We start from the raw sequence: 10,482 nt of genomic DNA on the forward strand, positions 1-10,482 counted from the left end.
AAAAACGAATAGAATTGTCACTTGGCAGTTCATGGGTAAAATTCAGAGCCCCACCACACGCATGAAAGACATTCAACACATTACTGACAGTAGTTTGGAGCGAGTCACCAGGTTCCAGCTCCAGTATGATTAGAAAATCATCCTGTAAATAAAACATAAAAGAAAATAAATAGAAAATAAAATAGAAAATAGAAAGTAACAAAAGAAAATGGCGGTTTCGGAAGCAGCTAGGCTTGAAAAGAAGAAAGTCGAGGTAGTGCCTTGTTTGCATGGCATCTCACATAATCTCACGAAAGTGGCACAACGGCACGGCGCGACTGTGGTATTCTCTGCACCCAGTAAGCTTTCTGGCCTGTGCTCGAGAATTGCGAAAGGCAGTGAAAGGAAAGCTACCAACAGCTGCTCTGTCAAGCATCTGAAAAAGTTTGTGGGGTGTACAACACGTGCCCTGTACCAGATACCCCTCTCTTGCGGCCGGGTTTACACCGGCCAGACCGGTAGATGTGTGAATGACCGGGCACGCGAACAGAATATTTTTTTTTTGAAAAGTGTGTCTGACCCAAATAACCTTCCGCGTCACTGCAGACAATGTAAAAACTGCGTGCCGGCGTTAGACAAGATTTCCATACTAGGAAAAGGAAAGAGCAAAGAGGAAAGGGAAATACTGGAAGCCTTTCACATTAGGTTGCAAGGCAGTGATAAGCGCGTTAGCGCTCCATCTCTCTTCCTTACGCATAAAGAATCATCATCATCATCAGCCCGACTATACCCACTGCAGGGCGAAAGCCTCTCCCATATTTCTCCACTTAACCAGGTTCTGTGCTTGCTGCATCCACTTGACCCGTGCGAACTTCTTAATCTCATCCGCCCACCTAACTTTCTGCCGCCCCCTGCTACGCTTTCCTTCCTTTTCCTTCCCCTGGATAAAAAATATAGGTTGATAAAAAACAGTGTACGCGTGTAGGCGGAAAAAGTGAAAAGAAGTTTCCTTGTGTCGATGCATTTTGGCTGGGGGGGGGGGGGGGGAGGAGACTGTTGGTTGAGCTTGTAAGGGAATCTCATCACGTAGGTGTAACGCGCTGATACGCATGTGTCGTTTGGCTTCCTGGGTTTACCACTCTCCAATAAAACTTCAGTTGTTAGTCCAGCGCTGTACTGTGTACTCCTTCCTCTTGCGTTCCGTTTTGTTCGGGGGTTGCGTTATGCTTGGTTTAAACTAGTTTTACTAGCTATGGTTAGAAAGTTAAACGTTGCCAGGGTCAGTTTCCAATGGCGGCCTGTCCAGCGGAGCCAGAAATTCTTAGCACCCCCCGCTGCGTCACAGGTCTGACCACCGCCGTGGTCAGTGCTCCGGAGCCACTGGTGACTAAGGGTGGTGGTTTTATAGGACTATAATCATGGGAGGTTGCGGCCGGTTACTGCACCAGGGTGGACAACTCCTGTTCTGGTGAGGGAGTGCGTTGCCGGAGGTGTTGACCGACATTAGGTGGCACACCAAACCTGTTTATGCAATTCCATCGACACGCGGATATTCTTTTTTTTAGGCGAAAACCTTTAATGCCTCATCGTTGTCGACAGAAGTGCCTCAGTTGAAGGTTGTCAGCGAAGGTGTCACGCTTTCGAGAGTGAGAGTTCAAAATAAATTAATAAACCTTGTCTCCACCAGGACTTCAACCTCCATCTCTTGGATCCCCAGCCGAGCGCTTTACCAATTGCGCCACGCCCCGGACCGTGAAATATTCTATATTGTCACGGTGTTGGCGACTGGGACTAGGTTAACAGAGCCGGTACAGGTGGATTTACACGGTCCAAGGTTTAGGTACGTCCTGCGAGTCCGGAGACTATTCACTTCAACATCGTTTTTCACTCCGAGCGCCCCCTGACATAGCTCCCTCCTTAAGCGTAACGCACACAGTTACACTTGCACACAAGCGTACAAAAGCAACCTCCCCCCCCCCCCCCAAAAAAAAAAAAAAAAGTTTGTAGATGTAGTTTGTCAGTCACCATGCAAAGTACGGTTTCAGTCGTAAGACATGAACTGTCTTTGGACGAAGTAGCCGACGGCCTCTGTGCTCTGATCCATCCGGGAGCACCTCGTAATTGACGTTACTGATGCTTCGTACGATTTTATACGGTCCGAAGTAGCGGCAAATTAGCTTGTCTGAAAGGCCGCGGCGTCGAACAGAAGTCCACACCCACACCTGGTCCCCGGTGTTGTAGGAAGCGTGTCTGTGGCGGAGGTTGTACCGGCGTGAATCCCTGTCCTGTTGCTGGGTGATGTGGACGCGTTCTAGTTGGCGTGCTTGCTCAGCATCTTGGGCAAACTGCTCGGCGTCAGAACAAAGTACGGTATCTGTTTGGCAAGGGAGCATTGCGTCCAGCATCGTCCGAACCTCCCTGCCGTAAAGGAGGCGAAACGGCATGAAACGTGTAGTCTCTTGGACTGCCGTATTGTATGCGAACGTCACATATGGTACGATCGCATCCCAAGTCTTGTGCTGGGCGTCGACGTACATCACCAGCATATCCGCGATGGTCTTATTAAGCCTTTCTGTCAGCCCATTGGTCTGCGGATGGTAAGCAGTAGCTTTTCGATGCGCCGTACCGCTGAGATGAAAGACTTCGGCCATCATTTTTGAAGTAAAAGCAGTCCCTCTATCAGTAATAATACAGGTAGGAGCACCGTGCCGTAGTATGATCTGGTGTACAAAGAAATGGGCAACTTCAGACGCTGTACCACTAGGTAACGCTTTGGTCTCGGCATAGCGAGTCAGATAGTCTGTGGCGATGATTATCCAACGGTTGCTACCAGAGGACCGAGGGAAAGGACCGAGAAGGTCCATGCCGACTTGATCAAATGGTGCTCGTGGTAGTATTATGGGCATGAGGAGGCCCGCAGGCTGTGATTGCGGAACTTTCCGACGCTGACATTGCCGACAGCTCTTGACATAGCGCTTAACAACAGTGGCAAGGTTGGGCCAGTAGAATGTCTGTCGTATCCTAGCAAGTGTGTGAGAATAGCCCAAGTGGCCAGATGTTGGTTCATCGTGGCACGCGGAAAAGATTTCCTCTCGCAGAGCTGTGGGTACCACGAGGAGGCAGGTTCTTGACTCGGATCTAAAGTTCTGCTTATAAAGCACACCACCTCTCAGGCAGAAAGTTGAGAGGCTCCGCGAAAAGCACTTAGGTATGGTGGCTTGCGGACCTTCTCAATAATTATTCAGTGCTCGTATATCTGGATCGGCAGGCTGCTGATGAGACATATCTAAAGCATCAACAGCTCCGAGGAAACTGCCAGCGTCATCTGTGTCTGGTGAAGCGAGCTCGACAGGCGCACGGGAGAGCGTGTAAGCATCTTCATGCTTATGTCCGGACTTATAAACAATAGTGAGATCGAACTCCTGTAGGCGAAGGCTCCATCGCGCCAGGCGGCCGCATGAGTCATGCAGGTTGGCCAGCCAACGCAAAGATTGGGTGTCAGTGACCAGTTTAAATGGGCGACCATAAAGGTAAGGGCGAAATTTCGCATCAGCCCAAATGATGGCGAGGCATTCCTTTTCAGTAGTTGAATAGTTCGTCTCGGCGCGGGATAAAGTACGGCTGGCATAGGCGATGACTCGTTCAACACCCTCTTGACGTTGCACGAGAACCGCCCCGAGGCCAATGTTACTGGCGTCGGTGTGTATTTCTGTCTTCCCCTGCTCATCGAAATGGGCTAGAACAGGCGGCGACTGGAGACGCAGACGCAGCTCGGCAAAAGCAGCTTCTTGTTCGTGAGTCCAAACAAAAGGGGTGTCTCCTCGGGTGAGCTGAGTCAGCGGTTCAGCGAGATCAGCGAAGTTATCAATAAAACGCCGGTAGTAACTGCACAAGCCGAGAAATTGGCGAACAGCTTTCTTGTCACGTGGAATCGGAAATTCCGCAACAGCAGCAATCTTGTGAGGGTCGGGCTTCACGCCGGCGACGCTGACGACATGGCCGAGAAATTTAAGCTCTCGGTAGCCAAAGTGGCATTTCTGTGGCTTAAGTGTCAAGTTAGCTGATCGAAGGGCTTCGAGTACTGACCGTAGGCGCTTAAGTTCTTGGGCAAATGATTCTGCGAAGACCACCACGTCATCTGGGTATACTAGACAGCACTGCTATTTAAGGCCGGCGAGGACAGTGTCCATCATCCGCTGAAATGTGGCCGGCGCGGAACACAGGCCGAATGGTAGAACTTTAAATTCGTAAGGCCGTCGGGTGTGACGAAGGCCGTCTTCTCACGATCTCGCTCATCGACCTCAATCTGCCAGTAGCCACTTTTTAGATCGATGGACGAAAAATACTTTGCACGCCGAAGGCGGTCGAGAGAGTTGTCAATCCGCGGCAAAGGGTAGACATCCTTTTTGGCTACGGCGTTAAGTTTGCGGTAATCGACGCAAAAATGCAACGTGCCGTCTTTATTTTTAACTAGAACGACCGGGGAGGACCACGGGCTATTGGAAGGCTGGATAACCTCATCTTCGAGCATTTCCTTAACCTGTGACCTAATAACTTCGCGCTCGGTCGAAGAGACGCGGTAGGGGTGCTGGCGGATTGGGCGCACATTATCGAACGTCACGATCTGGTGCTTGGCGATGGGAGTTTAATTCACTTTTGACGACGATGCAGAACACTCTTTGAATTCGAGTAACAATGAAAACAGCTGGTCACGCTGGCTGACCGATAACTCTGAGCTGACATCTAGATTGTCGAGGGATGTGGGCGGTGGCACGGTTTCTGTGGACAAGCACTCGGAGACATCAGAGATGCGTTCGGCGAAAGCTACGGAAGCGTCACGAAAAAGGTGCCGATACTCGTGCGAAAAATTTGTAACAAGTACCTTGGACTGACCGCGTGAAGATGTATGAAACTGCGGGCCACGCAGACTCCTTGTGTCAACAGTAACGATACATTAGTTTCGGCTATTGCGTCACCATCGTTAAGGGCATTGCATTTGACATTAACGAAGGTGCTGGTTCGGGATGGCAGAGTGACACTGTCCTCATAAACTCGAAGCACATTGAGTGGTCACTTTGCACCGCTGAGGGCCACTAATTTCTCAGTAGAAAACGAGACCTTAGAATTCCGGAGGTCAATAATTGCGCCATATTCACGAAGAAAATCTACGCGCAGAACCAGGTCACGCGAACAGCTTTTAAGAACAAGGCAGCTTACCACAAATGTTGATTCTTGAATTTGAACTCTGGCCGTGCACATGCCCAGAGGAGTGATCAGATGACCACCCGCGGTGCGAACGTGTGTGCCAGCCCACGGAGTCAAAACCTTCTTGAGAACTGCGGCAAACTGGCTGCTCAAAATAGAATAATCAGCGCCAGTATCCAACAGAGCTCGAACATGGCGACCATCCAGTACTACGGGTATGTCCAACGAAAGCTGCTCGCGAATGTCAGGCTTCTGAGTCTTTGAGTTCTCTGCGTCGGTGTACGCGGTCTGCTTCACCTGCAATTCGTCGTCGTTGCAGGTGCGTGTTGCAGCGTCCGTTCCACCGGCAGTTCGTCGTCGTTGCGGGTGCGTTGTTGCGTCATATGTCCCACCGGCAATTCGTCGTCGTTGCGGGTGCGTGGTTGCGTCGTTTGTTCGACCGGTAATTCATCGTCGTTGCGGGTGCGTCGTTTCGTCGTCGGTTCCACCGGCAATTCGTCGTGGTTGCAGGAGCGTCGCGGTGGCGTCGAGGTGGCGTTATGATCGGTAACCGCGGACATTTCCAATGTCGATGCGTAGTCTTTCCGTGTCCGCATCAATGGGGGGTATCCTGCGCCGCGATGTCCAGCGAGCCTCCTCCGAAGGTCGCTGTTTTCAGTTTTCCCTCTGGAGACTGGGCGAGCGGCCCTGCATTGACCATGAGGAACTCGTAGCAGATGGCGACGGGTGAGACCTGGGTGACGGTGATCCAGGTTGTCGCAGACGAGACGGAACAATCCGGCGCTGATCATTGACGAAATCTTCAACGGCTCGACGCCGTTCGCCGTAGCGAGGCCGCGGAGAATCAGCGGAAAACCCTTCGAGACCTAGTCGACGGTAGGGGCAGCGCCGATAGACATGACCCGGTTCGCCGCAGTGAAAGCATAACGGCCGTCGGTCGGGGGTACGCCACTCGTCTGCTTTCCGTGTAGGCGGTCGAGAATCTGTGACGTACTGGATCACGGGGGCTGCTGTTTTCGGCCCAGCTACGTTCGGAGGAATCAGGGATGGCGACGAGGGCAGAGAGTATGTAGGGCGGTGACACTCAGGTGGTGTAAGAGGAGGAGTAGGGCGAGGTTCACCGATTGGAAATGGAGGCCGGAGCGCTTGCTGCACCTCGTCGCGGACAGCGCTGGCAATGGAGGAAGGAGCTGGTTGAGGTGTGCCATACATCAGTCGGAGTTCGTTGCGCACAACTGAACGTATGAGCTCCCGTAGCGCCGATGTGTCCATGCTATGCGATGGGAACTCAGCAGAGACAGAGGCAGCGTGGATGGCGCGATCCTGTACCGAAGCTCGCTGCTGAAACACTTTCTCTATAAGCGGATGTTTCCGCAAAGAATTCTGCAACAGTTTTCGGTGGGCTGCGCACCAGGCCAGCGAAAAGCTGCTCTTTGACGCCACGCATGAGGTAGCGCAGCTTTTTGTGCTCGGACATCGTAGGATCCGCACGCTTGAACAGGCGCGTCATGTCTTCGATATACGCCGCGACGGTTTCGTTAGGCATTTGGATCCGAGTGTGTAGAGCACGCTCGGCCCGTTCGCGGTGATCCGAGCTGCCGTAAGTTGCCGCAAGATGACGTCTGAACTCACTCCAAGAAGACAGCTGCTCTTCATGGTTCTCGAACCACGTCCGAGCGCCATCCTCGAGGCTGAAGTATACATTTCGAAGCCGTGCGGCGTCATCCCAGAGGTTGAATGTAGCTACCCTTTCGTAGTGCTGCAACCAGTCGTCGACGTCTTCGTAGGTGTCCCCGTGAAAGGTCTTTGGGAAGCGGGGGTTTTGCAACGTCACGTAGGGGGGTCGCGCCAGGCATTGCGACGACGTCATGGCTACTGGTAGTCATGCCCGAGGGGGAAAGCTCAGGTGGTAGGCCTCGTTGCCTGCGGCTAGTGCGGTGAACGGGCGTTTTCTCGAATATATGACCAGCACTCCTGCTTAGCGTAGGGGTACGGCACATCAGACCTGACCTCCACCAGATTTGTCAGGGTGTTGGCGACTGGGGCTAGGTTAACAGAGCCGGTACAGGTGGAATTACACGATCCAAGGTTTAGGTACGTCCTGTGAGTCCGGAGCCGATTCACTTCAACCTCGTTTTTAACTTCGAGCGCCCCCTGGCAATACAATTCCCCTTGTCTACCATGAGGATGATAGCAGGATTCCGCGAGTGACAGACTACGCCTTTCATTTGCTGTCAACGAATTAAAAGACGCCGGTGAACTTTGATGCCTTCAGTGGCTGGTTGTATTTGACAAGGGCCCGCGATGTACCATCATGACAGGTCATGATGTCACCAGGCGGTTAAAGCATATAGCACGAAGCCGACCCCGCCGGCCGTCCGATCACAAGAGTCCGTGCGGCGCCTTTCATTTGCCGCTTCCTCGATTGCCGCACCATACAGCAAACAGGAGACCAAGATGTCTAGGAAGCGTAATTAGTACAGCAGGCTTAAGCGGCGTTTGAAATTGATTCACAGGATAGAAAAGGCGCGCTATCTGTCGCAATTGTCGGTGAACACACGCACCAGGCCGTAAAAGAAGGGTGGGATGTGGCAGTTAAAGAAGAGAGGGAGATAGAGGCGCAGCGGTGGAGGGCTACGATCTACCGCGTTATAATGGCTTTCACCTCATTGTAATTTAGTGTTCCAAGATGCCCTCTAGAACTTTTTTTTATCCGGTGGAAAATTGCGCAGCACCGGGACTCGAACCAGAGGCCTCTTGCATGCGAGACGGATGTTCTACCTCTACACCGCCGCTGCACTATATATTGTCACGAACAATAGGGCTAGGCGCGCCTAAAAGACAGGGCGAAGCTGTACCAGCAGCCAGAGTTCCGCACAGAGTGCGCGAGGCGACTTCAGCGTATTTTCCTCTCAGGCGCCATCTAAGAATCTCGGGAGCACCAGGTGGCATTACTCCCCCTCCTAAAAAACGAAAGCAGAGGCAGAGCGCGAGCGATGGGCGATGCAAGCGAAAACAAAAGGGTTGGTTTGGTTTGTGGGGTTCAACGCCCCAAAGCAACTCAGGCTATGGAGACGCCGTAGCGGAGGACTTCGGAATTTCGACCACCTGGGGTTCTTTAACGTGCACCGACATCGCACAGCACACGGGCGCCTTGCTTTTCGCCTCCACCGAAAAGCTGCCGCCGAGGCCGGCATTCGATCCCCAGCACAGAAACCAAATATAAAAATTTGGAGGACGCTTAAGCTTCGCCTTCAAGAGTGGAACGCGATAGCGTTATTGCACCTTGTCGAGAAAACTTACTAAACGCAAGGGTATTCGGGCATCCTCGCACCGGTACCCGCGCGGCCCGAAGGGTAGAAGCGGGTGAGCGAAGATAGTGATCTAAAGAAAGGAAAGACGCTTGATTCTACAACCTGTGAGGGTGCACGGCTAAACGTCAGGGGCGAGTGGCGCGCCACGTGTCGGGGCAGCGCCGCACATTGCGAGGATGGGTTCTTCTGTGTTTGCCGCAAGATGGCTCTGCATGTGCGCAGAGAGCAGAAGAAATGTAGCGGAAACGTACTTCGCTACTCGTGTAACTGCGACTTCTGTAAGTAACATGCTCATAATTACCAATATACACTGCAGTATAACGTTCTACGGCATGAAAGCGATAGAAAGAGCCAGCTGTATTCGCCATAACGAAAAGCGAGAAGAAGCAGGCCTAAGATCAACATTAAAGGGACACTAAAGACAGCCAAAGATGGTATGAAAATCTAATAAACTACATTTGGTGACACTGTCGCCGCATATCCGGCAGCAAAAAATCGAATAATGGCTGAGATATTGCGATAAGAAGTTGAGGTTTTTTCTTGTTCCCGCCGGTCGAATTCAAACTGTGGCCTCCAACTACGTAGTTGGAGTTGAGTGACGCACACTATGACGTAAGCGGAGACTCCGTGATAGCTAGCGAGCCGGCGCGGCCCGCGGCGTCGCATCCCTCAAGGGCCAACATGGCAACAGCGTACTCGCAATGACGGCCACAGCCGAAATAAATAAAACGATGAAGAGAGTAATTTACCGAGCGATGGGCCCATACAAGAAGAAAAAAAAAACAACAAAAAGCGCTTGTAATGCACAATACTTTACATGTTTCTCAAGCTTTTGCGCTCCTTCTTGCACTGTGTATAAACAAACCGAGCCCTCGGTCATCGCAACGCTTCCCGACATGTTTACATACAAATAAGATTTAGTTACCAGCAAAATAGTGTCCTCGCTGCTGCGCGTGTCAGTTTTGAAGCTTCGTCGCACTTTTTTCCTTCAAGGTTTGTGCTACAGCTCCGTGTTCAGCGAAAATTACGTCCACGGTAGCAGAACATGACCAAAGTGCCGGCGCCACTACATTTGCCAGCGCTGTGAAATTCCACATGTTAAAATGGATCCAGTGCACAATATAGTGCGCATAGGCATCCAGGACATTGGTTGCAAGACGTGAGAGCAGGCAGCATGCGCCGATGATCAAGAAGGTTTAATTTTTAGACCGGCAGCAGAAACACTTTATTGTAAATAGGGCCATGACATAAAAACTAGAAATATTTCCAAGGTTCTTGTGGCGCGGCGTAGCCGAGCGGTTAGCGCTGAACGATCGTAGCGAGTTCGAGTCCGCTTGTGGCATTTTTTTCTTTTTACAAATCGTCTTTTTTTTTTTTTACCTTTTGTAATGTATTTCTGATGCTTCGTTATTTTGAGTTTTTACTTTTTACCCGAGGCCCTTTTTTTCGCCGGGCGACGAGCGCAATATATCGACGCTCTCCTTGGTATGAGCGGCAAGTATGCCCCTTTTGTTTACGACGCCTGCAAATAGCACGTTGAAGGTCTTCTTGACGCAGTATTTGTTGGTCAGATGTGCCATGATTTAGTGAACAATTGAATGATAATGCGTTTTTCCTTCGGTACTTAGCATATGTATGCTTTTCGTGGCGTACGTAGCTGCAGTCAAGCGGTCAGGTCGCAGTCGAAGCGGCAACGGCGGCGATATGTTGGCGCAGAAGTGTGAACGAAGGAGTGTGTCGGCGGTAGCGGATTTCACTCGCTCGTGCCTCCGAATGCTCAAATGGGAACCATCAAGGCGCATCTGCTGCTCCAAGCTCGTAATTCAGGCGCTGCAGGTTCAAACAAACTATCCGAGTGCGCATGAAATGCCTGAGCCGAAACATAACCAAAACTGAAGTGGGCGCCTGTGGCGCCTCCAAGTATATTTTTGTATTTGCCATGCAACGTTTACGTTGTCTTTTCGCCGTCGTTTACGCATGATAA

General features: G+C 51.4%; 1 pseudogene; it reads right to left on the reverse strand.

Moving 5' to 3' along the window:
- Window positions 1-287: 287 nt before the first annotated feature.
- Window positions 288-7,070, reverse strand: LOC146187793 (uncharacterized; annotated as a pseudogene).
- Window positions 7,071-10,482: the final 3,412 nt, after the last annotated feature.

Source organism: Amblyomma maculatum, chromosome 5 (genome assembly GCF_055883805.1).
Source record: "Amblyomma maculatum isolate TAMU_Amacu chromosome 5, ASM5588380v1, whole genome shotgun sequence".
In the NCBI taxonomy this organism is placed as follows: domain Eukaryota; kingdom Metazoa; phylum Arthropoda; class Arachnida; order Ixodida; family Ixodidae; genus Amblyomma; species Amblyomma maculatum.